At 38.9% G+C, this 12183-nt stretch overlaps 1 long non-coding RNA gene across 2 annotated transcripts; it reads right to left on the bottom strand.

Moving 5' to 3' along the window:
• Positions 1-6586: 6586 nt before the first annotated feature.
• On the bottom strand, positions 6587-11409 carry LOC139073394 (uncharacterized). Of its 2 annotated transcripts, none has more exons than XR_011522065.1 (2): positions 11309-11409; positions 6587-9377 (listed from the first exon to the last, which is right to left on the bottom strand). It is a non-coding gene; the product is annotated as an uncharacterized lncRNA (long non-coding RNA). The 2 variants fall into 2 exon arrangements; XR_011522066.1 differs by having other exon boundaries at positions 6587-9099; positions 11309-11408.
• Between the last annotated feature and the right edge of the window lie 774 nt (positions 11410-12183).

The following is a 12183-nucleotide window of genomic DNA, read 5'->3' as shown; positions in this document are numbered from 1 at the left end:
TTTCTCAGTTTTCTAGAGATTTAAATGAGGTCCAGCCCTGGCTGTAGGCCTCGAATGAAAGGAAACCTCAAGGAAGTGAGATACAAATAGGATTTAAGAAATATGTGGCATGTTTTACAGAAAGGGAAGAAGAAAAACGGCATTGAGGGGCCTGTTTCTTATCTTGTTTACCTCTGTTTTTTTCATAACATCAATTTTAAACTCTTTAAGCTTTTCATTAAAAATTGGAAAATGCAGTCAGGGCTTCCTTCGTGCTATTAATATATGATTGTGGTAGCAATTTGTTTGTGAACTATTACCCCAACGCCAATTTCTTTCTTTCTAATGATTCATTCTCTCCATTGCTGCCAAAATTCTTGTGCTGAATGGCAGTTCTTATTATATCGCTCTGCTGCCTTAAAGATCTCATTGGCTCTCCTTTGCCTACAGAATAACGTCAGAACTCCTCAGCATGGCAGGTAATTAAGCTTGTTCATTATCTGACCCCCATTCGCTACACATTCTCATTTGGTGCAACTCTCCAGCTGTTTCTCTGCACTCAAAGGCCCAAGAAATTTCAGTTCCTCAAATGCATCATGATATTTCACATATCTCTATAGTAATAGCTAAAGCTGTTCTAAGTACTTCATACAGATTAACCCATTTAACCCCCAAGCAACTCTTTGAAGTAAAATACTATTATCCTGATTTTGTAGAAATGAGAGAATTGAGGCACAGAGTAACTGGGTAACTCAGAGAAGGTCACTCAGATGTGTGTGTCAATAGACGGTTAGGATCCGAATCTGGCACTCTAGGCCCAGAGTGAGTGCTTTTCCTCTTCCTTCCACCCATGTCTGCCTGACACAGTTCAATTCCTTCTTCAAGATCTAGCTTCAGTGTCATCGTTTCCTTAAATACTATTTTGAAAGCAGCTCCCCACCCAGACTGAATTGGTTATTGTCCTCTGGGCCACTACTGTTCTTTAAATATTCTTCAAATATTACAATCATTACACTTTAGTACATATATTGTAACTAATTATTTGCATGATTCTTCTTAATTCAGATCAAATTCCAAATCTTATCTGTCTTTTTAACTCAGTGTATAGCACTGTGTTGTACTTGATGAATAAATAAAGAGCTAAATGAATGTCTCTTAATTTAGCTAATGGTAATTATATAATCTCTGGCTGAATTCAAGGCCATTAAAAACCTTCCAGAATATCTAGGTGGTAGAATGATGGGTGATTTTAATTCTTTCCGATTTTTTTGGCTTATTTGCATGCGATCTCAATTTTTCTTAAAAAAAAACAAACAAACAAACCATGGGTTATTTAGATTGATTTTTTTAATTTTAGTGATCTAAAATAATAATAAATCTTTGTTCATATAAAATATCATTCAGAATTAATAAAGATGTCTGTTTCCTTTTTTAGAAAAATTACATACTTTAATCAAGATATATAACATATTAAAATACAAATTAAATATATCGAAGTATTGCACTTTATCTTAGAATACAGAAAACGTTCTGCTGTGGAAGTTACACCTTTATCTTCTACCTTAGACCATCCGGTTAAGAGTGGACTTAAAAGTGTGCCTGAATTTCCCGGGTAACGGCAACGTGGTGGACTTGCCCGAGAAAGGTACTAACTTTGAATTATGATGCTAGCAGCTTCAACAATGGTCCCCTGTTTCATCTTGCCCACTGTGGGTGACTTTAGGATAAATAGTTTTTGGCTTAAAATGTATACAGCTTCATAGATCAAAGGAAACCCTTTGAACTGCATCCAGAAACACCCTGGTAGCCAGTGCAAGCCTTAGTGCCCAGACGTTAATATGATCCATCTGGCTGGGACCCTTCTGCAAGCAAGCTGCCACTGCATTTTGTAGCAGCTGAAATGATCTAGCGGTTTTCGTGATAACCTCTGGTGTATCACAGTGTTGTAATGTGCTGGAAAACACAAAAATTATGGGTGCGGCAATTCTGAATAAAAGGGAAGTTGTAATATCTATGTAAATCGGTGAAAAGAGATATTCCAGGTTTTCATTATTAGGTTGATTGCAGTTTTACAGGATTTAACATTGAATAGTTGTGATGTATGTTCGATGCGGGTCTTTGCACCAAAAAATGGTTCACAGTCTAAGAAGGAAACTGCATTTCTTTCTTGAGCTAAATTTCTGACCTTTGGTAGTATAATTAAACAATATATTCCAAAGGTACTTGATTTTCACCACAGAAATTTAGCTGTGAAGTTTAAATATTATGGCATTTCTGAGCTAATAAAAAATAATTATTACTTTTTTAGTAGATTGTGCCAGCACATTACATGAGCGTTCAGAAATCAATTCAAAGTAAAATACAACCTGTTGTAGGCTTCTAGTTCCTCTCCCCAAAAAAGAGTTTATTTGGGATTACATAACATATTATTTCATCAAAAAACTTCGTCAAGTTTTTCTAAGTTAAAGCAGGATTTTTTAGATGGGAAAGGCAATATGTAATAAATACTTAAAAAAAAATTCGCTCTTTTTTTGTAGAATTCCTCAAATAAAATTTCCGTAACTTCTTTCTTTTTCTCTTTACTGTGCTACAAAGAGGATTACTGAACCTGTTTGGTGGAGAAGAGTTTAATACTGTTCTATGAGCTGGTAAATAAGTAGGTATACAAATCAATGCTCAAAAACAAAAAAAAAGAAAAAGGCAACATTGTTTTTAATAGTTTGAAAAAAAAGCAGCAAAGAAAATATCTTTTAAAAATTTTATGGTTTTTCTAAGTTGCTATATTTTAAAACAACCATTAGAGCCAGCCCTGATGGCCTAGTGGTTAAAGTTCAGCACTCTCACTGCTTTGGTGGCCCAGGGTTCGTTTCCTTGTCATGGAACCACATCACCCATCTGTCAGTTGTCACGCTGTGGCGGCGTCTCACGTAGAACTAGAAGAACTTACAACTAGGATATACAACCATGCACTGGGGCTTTGGGGAGAAAAACAAACAAACAAACAAGGAAGATTGGCAACAGATGTTAGCTCAGAGAGAATCTTTCCCTGAAAACAAACAAAAAACCACATAACCATTAAAGAAGATGAAGGACCTTAGCACAAGGTTGGTTCTCGATTAGTTGAGGGGGAGGGGGTGGGACCCATCAGAATTTTTAACCTCCATCAGAATTTTCTGAAACTCTTCATGCCTTTACTTTGCTCACCACCCATCCCCCACCCCCTGAACAGGTGGAAACAATTGAGCTCTCCTGGGAAACTAGACAAAGTGCAAGAGGCTTCATAGGAAGCAGAGTCGAAGGAGAGTTTCCCACACTGGGTGTGCCCTGAGGACCTAAGCACCAGCGTCTTCTCTGGCTTTCATTCTAATACTACTTCAGGCTGAATCTTTCTCTTTACCCCAACTCAAATTCAAATTCCATAGGATGAAAGAAACTCTGAGTCCCTAACGTTGTATGTAAATTATGTTCCCAGAAGAGTGTTTCTTATTCAGTTGACATCATGGTTACGGGACAGGAGCCATTCTCTCCAGCTGTTGGTTCTGTCTAGAATGTTATTCCTTTTTTCTTTCTCCTAGTAAATTTCTGTTGGTTCTTTAAAACCTCACCTAAATGTAGCCTCATTTCTGAAAACTTCCCTTATTTTCCAAGGCCTAGTGAATCACTTCCTCCATTGGGTTTGTCTTCACTGTGGAAACTCTAATACTCTGACGGTTGTATAGCCGTCTACTCATTCTCCTCAAGCGGGAGAAACTTGAAAGCAGGGTTGCTTCTTATTTATGCGTCTTCAGTACCTGTCTGGGTCAGCGTAGACTCTCACTTGATAATTTGTTAGATTGTATTTACCCGTATGGAATAAATAATGATAAATTAAATAAATAAATAAATGTGCTACTCCACCATGCTCATGTGTGTTTGTGTACAAATTCTCATGGATTTTCCACTATTTTTCACAGTTGGAAAATCTTGAAGAAGAAGGAGCATTTGTCCCATTAGAGGTATGGTTCCGCTATGTAGTGTTCAATTGACAAACTTGACCTTAGCACTATGTTGTGTCATTTTTTTTAGCACACACATTTCACAGCGCATATGGTTCATATAGAGTGTACATGAGATTGTTCTAAATGTTAAGAACATTTGCAATAAAAAGGTTCCAAGGCAGTACCTTAGCAGCATAGCACAAGTATGGTTGAGTGGCGCTTGTCCCAATAAACCTCAGAAACAGTTTAATGGAATCTTGCTTTTCAGCCAGTCCTTCGTCTAAGAGCTCTAACAACTTTGACCAAAGTATCATATACCTCTTCAGCCCACCTGAGGTTCTCTTGGTCTCACTGTCACTGGAGCTCTTGGCCACTTGATCCTCCCCAGTTAATGTTTTGTGACTAACTCTACGTGGGCTCAAATCAACTTCTGGTTTACCTGTGGCTGTCAGGTATGGGGTGCTGCAGACATACTCAGAGCCTGGACACATGCAACTTGGCAGTTAGGGGAGTTAATGGCTTATGGGGCCACCAACTTTTGGCCAAGAACAGTTAGGAGATCTTGAAAAAATTCTTTCTTCCCCCTGGACGAACTGTCCAGGGATGTGGCCGTTCACGTGATCTCTCTGAAGATAATTCTGCAAGATCAAATGATTAGGGCTATTTGACATCAATCAGGAGCTGGGTGGATCACACCCATGTCATATTTATTCTCCCTCCTTCCCTGACTCACTCCTCTTTTCCTGCATTTCCTTCCCAAAGGAAATGCACTCCCTCCCCAAGAAAGTATTAACACATAATATTTTTTTTTTTAAAGATTTTATTTTTTCCTTTTTCTCCCCAAAGCCCCCCGGTACATAGTTGTATATTCTTCGTTGTGGATCCTTCTAGTTGTGGCATGTGGGATGCTGCCTCAGCGTGGTCTGATGAGCAGTGCCATGTCCGCGCCCAGGATTCGAACTAAAGAAACACTGGGCCGCCTGCAGCGGAGCGCGCGAACTTAACCACTCGGCCACGGGGCCAGCCCCAACACATAATATTTTGCACCAAGCAATTTTTTTCTAGGGAATACAGGCTAGGATGATGATGAATATTTATTCAACTCTTATTAGGAAGTTGGCAGTGTGCTAAGTGCTTTAAGAGGTATAACATGAATAAAGCAAAATTTCTCCTCTTAGAAAAAGATCATCAGGTGGTGAAGTAGCACAGCTTGACATAGATTCATACAAAAGTCAAAATATATCACGGTTATAATACTCTATAGGGTTTCGAGGAAGCAGAACATTATAGAGAGAAATCCAACTGGCTACTCAGTGGCATTTGGGTCCTAACATAGAATCCCTAAATCTTCATTTCTTTTTCTTCTCTTTTTAAAATTGTATATTTTGAGCCAGGTACCTAAAGGTAGAAGGGAATTTGTCTTTTCCAAACCAAAAAAAGAAGTTTTCTGAGAAACAGGAAGTAAGAAGACCTGTCTCCAAGCCTTAGAATTTTGGGGCTTTCTCAGCAAAGATACCCTATATGAATAACAATCTGCTCATGTTTAAAATTGGCCCCAGTAGAACACCTGGCATGTAAATCACATGAGCATCCTTGTTTCACCTTGGCAAATACTGATTGACGCCCAAGGCATCCTGAGGAGCCAAGGTGATCTTGGAATTACTCCCAGGGCAAGAACATCTACTTGTTCTTTCAGCCCCAGGTCAGTCTCTGTCTCAGGTTTTCAGTTGCCCTGGGATTGGTGAGGAGAGTCAGATGGTCAGCTGGAGAAAATAAAAAAAGCCAATAGAGAACCACACACAAATATTATTGCATATTGTTCCTAGACAAGGCACTGTGCAAGCACAGAGGGAGATTAAAAGAAGGTAAGACTTGGTCCTGCCTTCTAATGGATTTCAGTTTACTTTCTAGACACAACCCAACACTCTTACATAGAAATTCATTCCTGTGTTGTTGTTGTCATTATTATTATTTTGCTGCAGACTGCTTCTCTACTGTAAGCCTAAGCTGTTCTTTTTGAGTAATGTGTTTTGCAACGTGCTTTTTCCTCCCCTTGTCACTGGAAAAGGTACAGGGGTTTCTAGCTCAGAGTCATGCAGTGATAATGCAGGCAGATTTTTCCCAAAAAAGCCCTGCATTAGGTTAATATCATCTTCCCTAAATAGTAAAATCATTAGGCAGTCTTAGGGCTCATGGGGGAGAGCTGGAGGGGGCACTATGCTTTGGTTTTTTTCAGCCTACCCTGGATTTCATATGAGTAAAACTTAAAAGGGAACAGTGAAATCAGAAAGAATCTAAACCTAAGGCTTTTATTTATCAAATGTGAAAGAGGGGAATGTTCTGTTTTAAGACAAATGGCTTTGGCTGAGAGTTAATCCAAATATCCAGCCTAAAATATGGAAAAATCCCCCTTCTGGTTCATTGAGGCTGTTTGATGTAGTGACCCCTCGCCCCTCTGTTCCCCCACCTTGCTGCCAGCACCCTCCATTGCCTGGTGCACCCCTGGGATGTTAGAGGTCAAGGATGCAGGTGGAAGAGAGAGCTCATCTCTCTGGTCCGTCATATGGTTAATGAAATTAAATGTTGTCGTGACAGCCCTAACACATCTATTTATGGCATTGGACTTGTTCTTAAATATTTGAACATTTTTATTTAGAGTACAGAAAGTTTTATGAATGGAAATGATTAACAACAACATCTAGGCACTGCATCTCTTCCTAGAGGAACCGGAATAGGCTTCTTTGACTTGTCACTGATAAAACGTCCTCTCTGTGTGTTCTCAGCGGAAACTTTGAACACTATGTCCCAGGTTCAATGCAGAACTCAGACAGAGTTCCAATACCTAATCCAGCCTGAAGGAGGAATTGACGTGACTCGTGATGAGTGAGAGGGATCCTTCACCTCAATAATGTCCTTTTAGCACTGGCACCTGAGGAATTTGTCCTTCGCTAGCAGCTAAGCTGTTCAATTTAGACTTTGTCTAGACGAAGAGGACCATGATGATAACAACGACGTGGAGGAAGGGAAGGAAGGGAGGAGGATTATGGAAATCAGTGTTATGCAGCAGGGTCAGCTCTGCGCTTCCCAGAGTGACTTCCCCTCCTCTGCCTCCTGGTGATTGTGGAGGTGATCTTAGAGTTATGCTTCTGTTAGACAGCAAGCAGGTACAGTGCAAAGGCCCAGTCTTAGAGCCTGGAGCGCCTCCAAATTCCCCACCGTCATCTTCTGACTAGCTCATTAAAGTAAGTCCCTTCATGTTCCTGAACCTCAGTTTTTCGACCCACAAAATGGGATAATTTTACAGAATTGTTGAGATGATCAAATGCCATATTACTTATAAAAATGATTCATAACCCAAAAAAGCATTGACTGCATGTAACTATAATTACTTTTAGGAAGGATTTGCGTTGATGACTTTAATGCATTTGGTAAAAGTACTTTGAGGATATCTCTTGACTCCCCAGAAAAATGCAACCACGTTTCCTTTCTGTGATTTGTGACCTAAGAGACTTGGGGGTATTGCACAAGATAAAGAATAATTCTTCCTAGCTGATTGGGCCCCTAGGGTGGGAACTGAAAGGTACATCTCTTAAATTGCAGCTGATAGGGCCTGGGCAGAGAAGTTAATCCTATTTTAGATTCATAGTCCCATAATAACAATATTACAACTGAAGTACCAAAAGTTTTGAAAGTGAAATGTTTATGCTTTTGAAATGCTTAGTGACCTTTCCTGCATAAAATGGAAAGGATATCAGCTCAGAGAAAAATAACAAAATGTCCAAAGAGAAATCTGTGAAATATCTTTTGCAGGTGCACGGTTCACGATGCTTCCTGTCATTCATCCAAATATTTCTCACGGAGAGATACTGAGGAATAATAAATGACAGTGAGAGTTACAGTCCCGGCTTCCTCACTTGACCCTGGATCAGGAGGAACTTGAGTCTTTGCCTGTTATTTAAAGTTTACAGATTAAGAAAACAGCATAGGAGATTGTTAAAAGATAGAACCAATTCTCCTTTCTTTCAGGACTTCTTGAACAGGCCCAAGACGCAGAGATATTCATGAAGTCCCAAAGACTTATATTTTTTGAGTTAAATGTTTTAAAAATGTTATCAATACTCTCGTTTCTTACACATTATACTTTTCTGATGATGTCCTGAGAATATCAGCTAAGCTCTTTTCTTGAGAGTGTTCTCTTGCCCTGGAAAACTCAGTCTGACCCATCGAAGGCTGCACCAGGCACACTCTGTATGGTGGGGAGGGTTGGGGGAGCTTTATGAACGTGGAAGGTCTTTTATGTCAGTATGGACTCATCCACTGGGGCAAGCTAGTCTCGCTTGTGTTTGTATCATCTCTCAGTCCTCTCAGAAGCCTTCTCCCACACCTCCCAGACCCAGGGCCATATTATTCTGGCTGTCACTCCCTCTTGCCCCTCCCATCATCACCTCCCCTCTACCATCCCCCCAAACCAGGCCTCTGGACTTGCATTCTCCTCCCATCAACTGTTACCTAGACTGCCTTCCACTTCTGTGGGCTCCTCTACTCAATGAACTGAGAAGCCAATGATTGCTTTTCAGGAATTATTGAAAAAATTATTGGACAATTTTTTACAATTGGACAAGGGAACTGTTAGGAGAAATCTTCCTAGAAGAATTGCAAACAGTTTGACTGAGAGGCAAGGAAGGTACTAATTTGAATCCTTGAAATGACACTGCTTGGGTGACCACGGAAGGCAGAAAGAGCCTCTAGACCAGGGAATTGGCGGTGGGCGGTGTGTGTTGGTTGTTGGATTGTGCATGTTCTGATGTGCCACTCAGGCCAATTTTAAAGGGAATTCTTCCTGGTTTGGGAAGTCGAAAACTGAGGAAGGGGAAAGAAATCAGATTCCATTCCGAATTCAGCTTCCTATTTGTAGCTCTAGCTCACACATGCTGTGAGAAGTAGTGGCTGACACAAAGACTTCCTTCACAGAGGCCACGTGCCCAGAAACCAATCCTCCAGAGGACTGGCTGTATTGGCAGTTCTCAAAGGTGGTCCCAGAAGAGCAGCATTGGCATCACCTGGGGACTTGCAAGAGATGCAAATTCTTGGGCTTCACCTCAGACCTCCTGAATCAGAAATTCTGGGGATGGGGCCCAGCAATCTGTGTGTGGACAAGACCTCCAGGTTAGTCAGGTACATGTTGAAGTTTGAGGACCAGCGGTGGAGAGGTAAAGCCCAATGCCTGGCATAGAAGGTATGATGAGAATCACAGCTACTCCACGATTTATACCCCACATGGTTTCAGAAAGGTTTTAAGATTTTCACTTTCAACTACCTGTGTGACCTCAGGCACCTTAGGTAATAATCTGAATCTGTTTAGTTAGCTATAAAATAGAACTCATGACATCAAACTCAGAGTTGAGAGGAAATGTGACGTACCTGAAAAGTAAAAGAAATATGAGGTAATACATGTGAAAAGACTATTTGAAGCTGTAAAGCAATATGAAAATATCAGACAATCACCTCCCTCTCTTTTTCCCTCGCTTCCTTTTCCCTCTCCTTTCCTCCCTCCACCTTCCTTTCTCCATCCTTTCATTCTGTCTTTCCTTTTCCCCTTCCATCCTTACTTCTGAGTTTTTGCTATATATGTGTGTTCCCTATAGTTCCTTGGTTTTCAAAGTATTGAATTAATTTATAGCCAGTTGATCATTTTATTTATGAAAAAAATCAAAATGTTTTAGTCAGTCCTCAAAAATATTTTTATTCATCATAGCGTTTACCAAAGGATTTTTTTTGATGCGTCTGTGTATAAATGAATCAGAAATATTTGGATTAAATTTCCCTATTATCTTTTAAACAAAACATGGCTTTTAAATTATGGGAAAAATTCCTTGGAAAAATGAATTTCAGATTTGGGAAAAAATTTGGGATGTTCCAATCCCAAACACTGCTGAGTTTATATCCTTATGGATGTGAAATATTTAGTGCCTTATTGATTTTACAATAGAAATGATATGAGTGAATATCCATAATCTGCTTTCTTTTGTTTATGAAATAGGCTATGCTTGTTTCATACCTTAAAATTATACTGTTATGCTCAACCTAAAAGGAATAGACAAAACACCAATAGTAAATGAATCCCAGTAATAATTTTCATCTGTATATAGACATATAAATAAAACACCATAATTCAACAATCATGTCTTACCTGACATGTCTTTCTTTTCTTTCGGAAAGATATTGTAATATAATGGAAAGAATATGTGGTTTGGAATTTAATAGGCGTGTATTTGAATAATGGCCATGCTTGTGGGCAACTAGTTTGTGGGCAAATTATTCTACTTTGATGATCATCAGTTTTCCCATAAATAATAAGAATGGTAATACAACTCTGTGAAACTGTAGTAAAGATAAAATTTTTCTTAAATCTGTGAATTATTGTGACACCTTCATATTAATTTATAGTTTCCTTTTATATTGATAAAATTCACTCCTCCTCCTGAGTACATGTAGTAGACATAGGTTCAGATGTAATCCCAATACATTTCGGAGCAGGAGAGTCACACTTATGAAATACCATTCCTGTGAAGCGTTGTTAAGTATGTATAGATTAGTTTTGACTTCTAGATAATACTGATAGAAAAACAAAAATGCTAATAAGGAAATTAGGATTTTTGGTCTATGAAATGCAAAGAAATTTACCTTTCTGAATAAGAAAATTATTTGGTAGAGTACAGATTCCACTCATGTGCATTTCATGAATGAAACAGAAATGTCCCATTTGATTATTGCTTGCCCAGGTAGGTTACACTTTAAATTATTTCATACATACAAAAGAAAGCGTCCAGTTTCAAAAATATATAAAGCAATAAAATCAGTTCTAAGTAATGTCATCAAATTATATTGATGTTGAATGCTCCGTTGAACTGAGTTAAGGAGCTGTATCCAGTCATATGAAAGAGATTTTCATTTTTAATTATTAGTAAGTGGTTCTTAACTGTGGCCAAGCCGTCTTGCTCATGGTTTAATTGGCTCAAATCTTGCTTGAGAAATGAAGGCATAACAAGTCTCTAATCCGGTTCCTTATCTGAGCTTAACACCAGATTCTCACCCCCTACATCCTCTTCTTGGGTCTCCTGCCTCTAGACTGCTTTCTCCCTATCTCTACCACTTGAAATCCTCTGTATTCTTGAAAGACTCCTCCAAGAAACTCTTATTATCTTCTCACCTCCTTAAAGTGGGCAGAATCTCTCTGACCTTTGAACCCTCATGAGCTTCATAAATTATGCTTTACTCCATTTTGATTTTACTCCATTTTGATTTGAACCTACTTATGCCTGCTGCCCCGTGAGCTCTCTGGGGAATCTTACCTTGGCATCACCGGCAGTGTCTAGAACAGAGCCTAGCATAGTAGCTGCCACATACAAGTGTGCAGAGTTAAATTGTTCTGGCAGAGTTGGGAGGTGTTGTGGGCAGCATGACATGGGCTGGGATAATTTCTAGGGCAAGGGCCAGATTCAGCTCACATGTCTGACTGAGTAAGCCCTTTTGGCCACACATGCAAACAATTTATTTCATCACAGATCTGTTTTATTTGTCCCATGTATATTTATCCAAAACCTACACACTTCCTTGGCTATTTTATTTTTTTTAAGTTAGGACCAAATATACACCAGCCTGGGAAATATATCTTTCATGTGTTGTTGTTTTCTAGAATGGACATAATGACACTGATACATTACAAAAAAGGGAATTAATAAGATACAAATCGTGAAACGTGGCATTTTTCAAATGCTGAAATAGAATGGTACGATTTATAAAAGACGTACCCTTATCGTTATTTTAGTTCTTTTATTCCTATACTTAAGAGACAATCCTAGAATATAATGCTTAATATAATCTAACATTTTTTCACAATATGCACATAGGTGTTATTTCATTATAACACAGACATGAAATATTTTGAAGAATAATGGTCTTCTTCATAGAACAAATTGTTGATTTGAATCAATTCTAATGTATTATCTGAATAACTTTTAGTTGCTGTGAACCATGAAAGTCTGGATAAAATTCTTAGTGAGACTAATTAAAGTAGACACATTTAACACAATTCTTGCACTATGGTCCTCCCTTAGGTGTGTTTCATTTACCCTATAGACCCTGCTGCCAGGATTTCTGGGCACGGCTGTGCCGAGAACGAGTAGCTCTGTGATGAGTTTCTCAGTTTAGAGGAGGATAAACGGGC

This window comes from Equus przewalskii, chromosome 9, assembly GCF_037783145.1.
Source record: "Equus przewalskii isolate Varuska chromosome 9, EquPr2, whole genome shotgun sequence".
Taxonomy (NCBI): Eukaryota; Metazoa; Chordata; class Mammalia; order Perissodactyla; family Equidae; genus Equus; species Equus przewalskii.
This window is presented reverse-complemented; position numbering and strand designations above follow the sequence as displayed.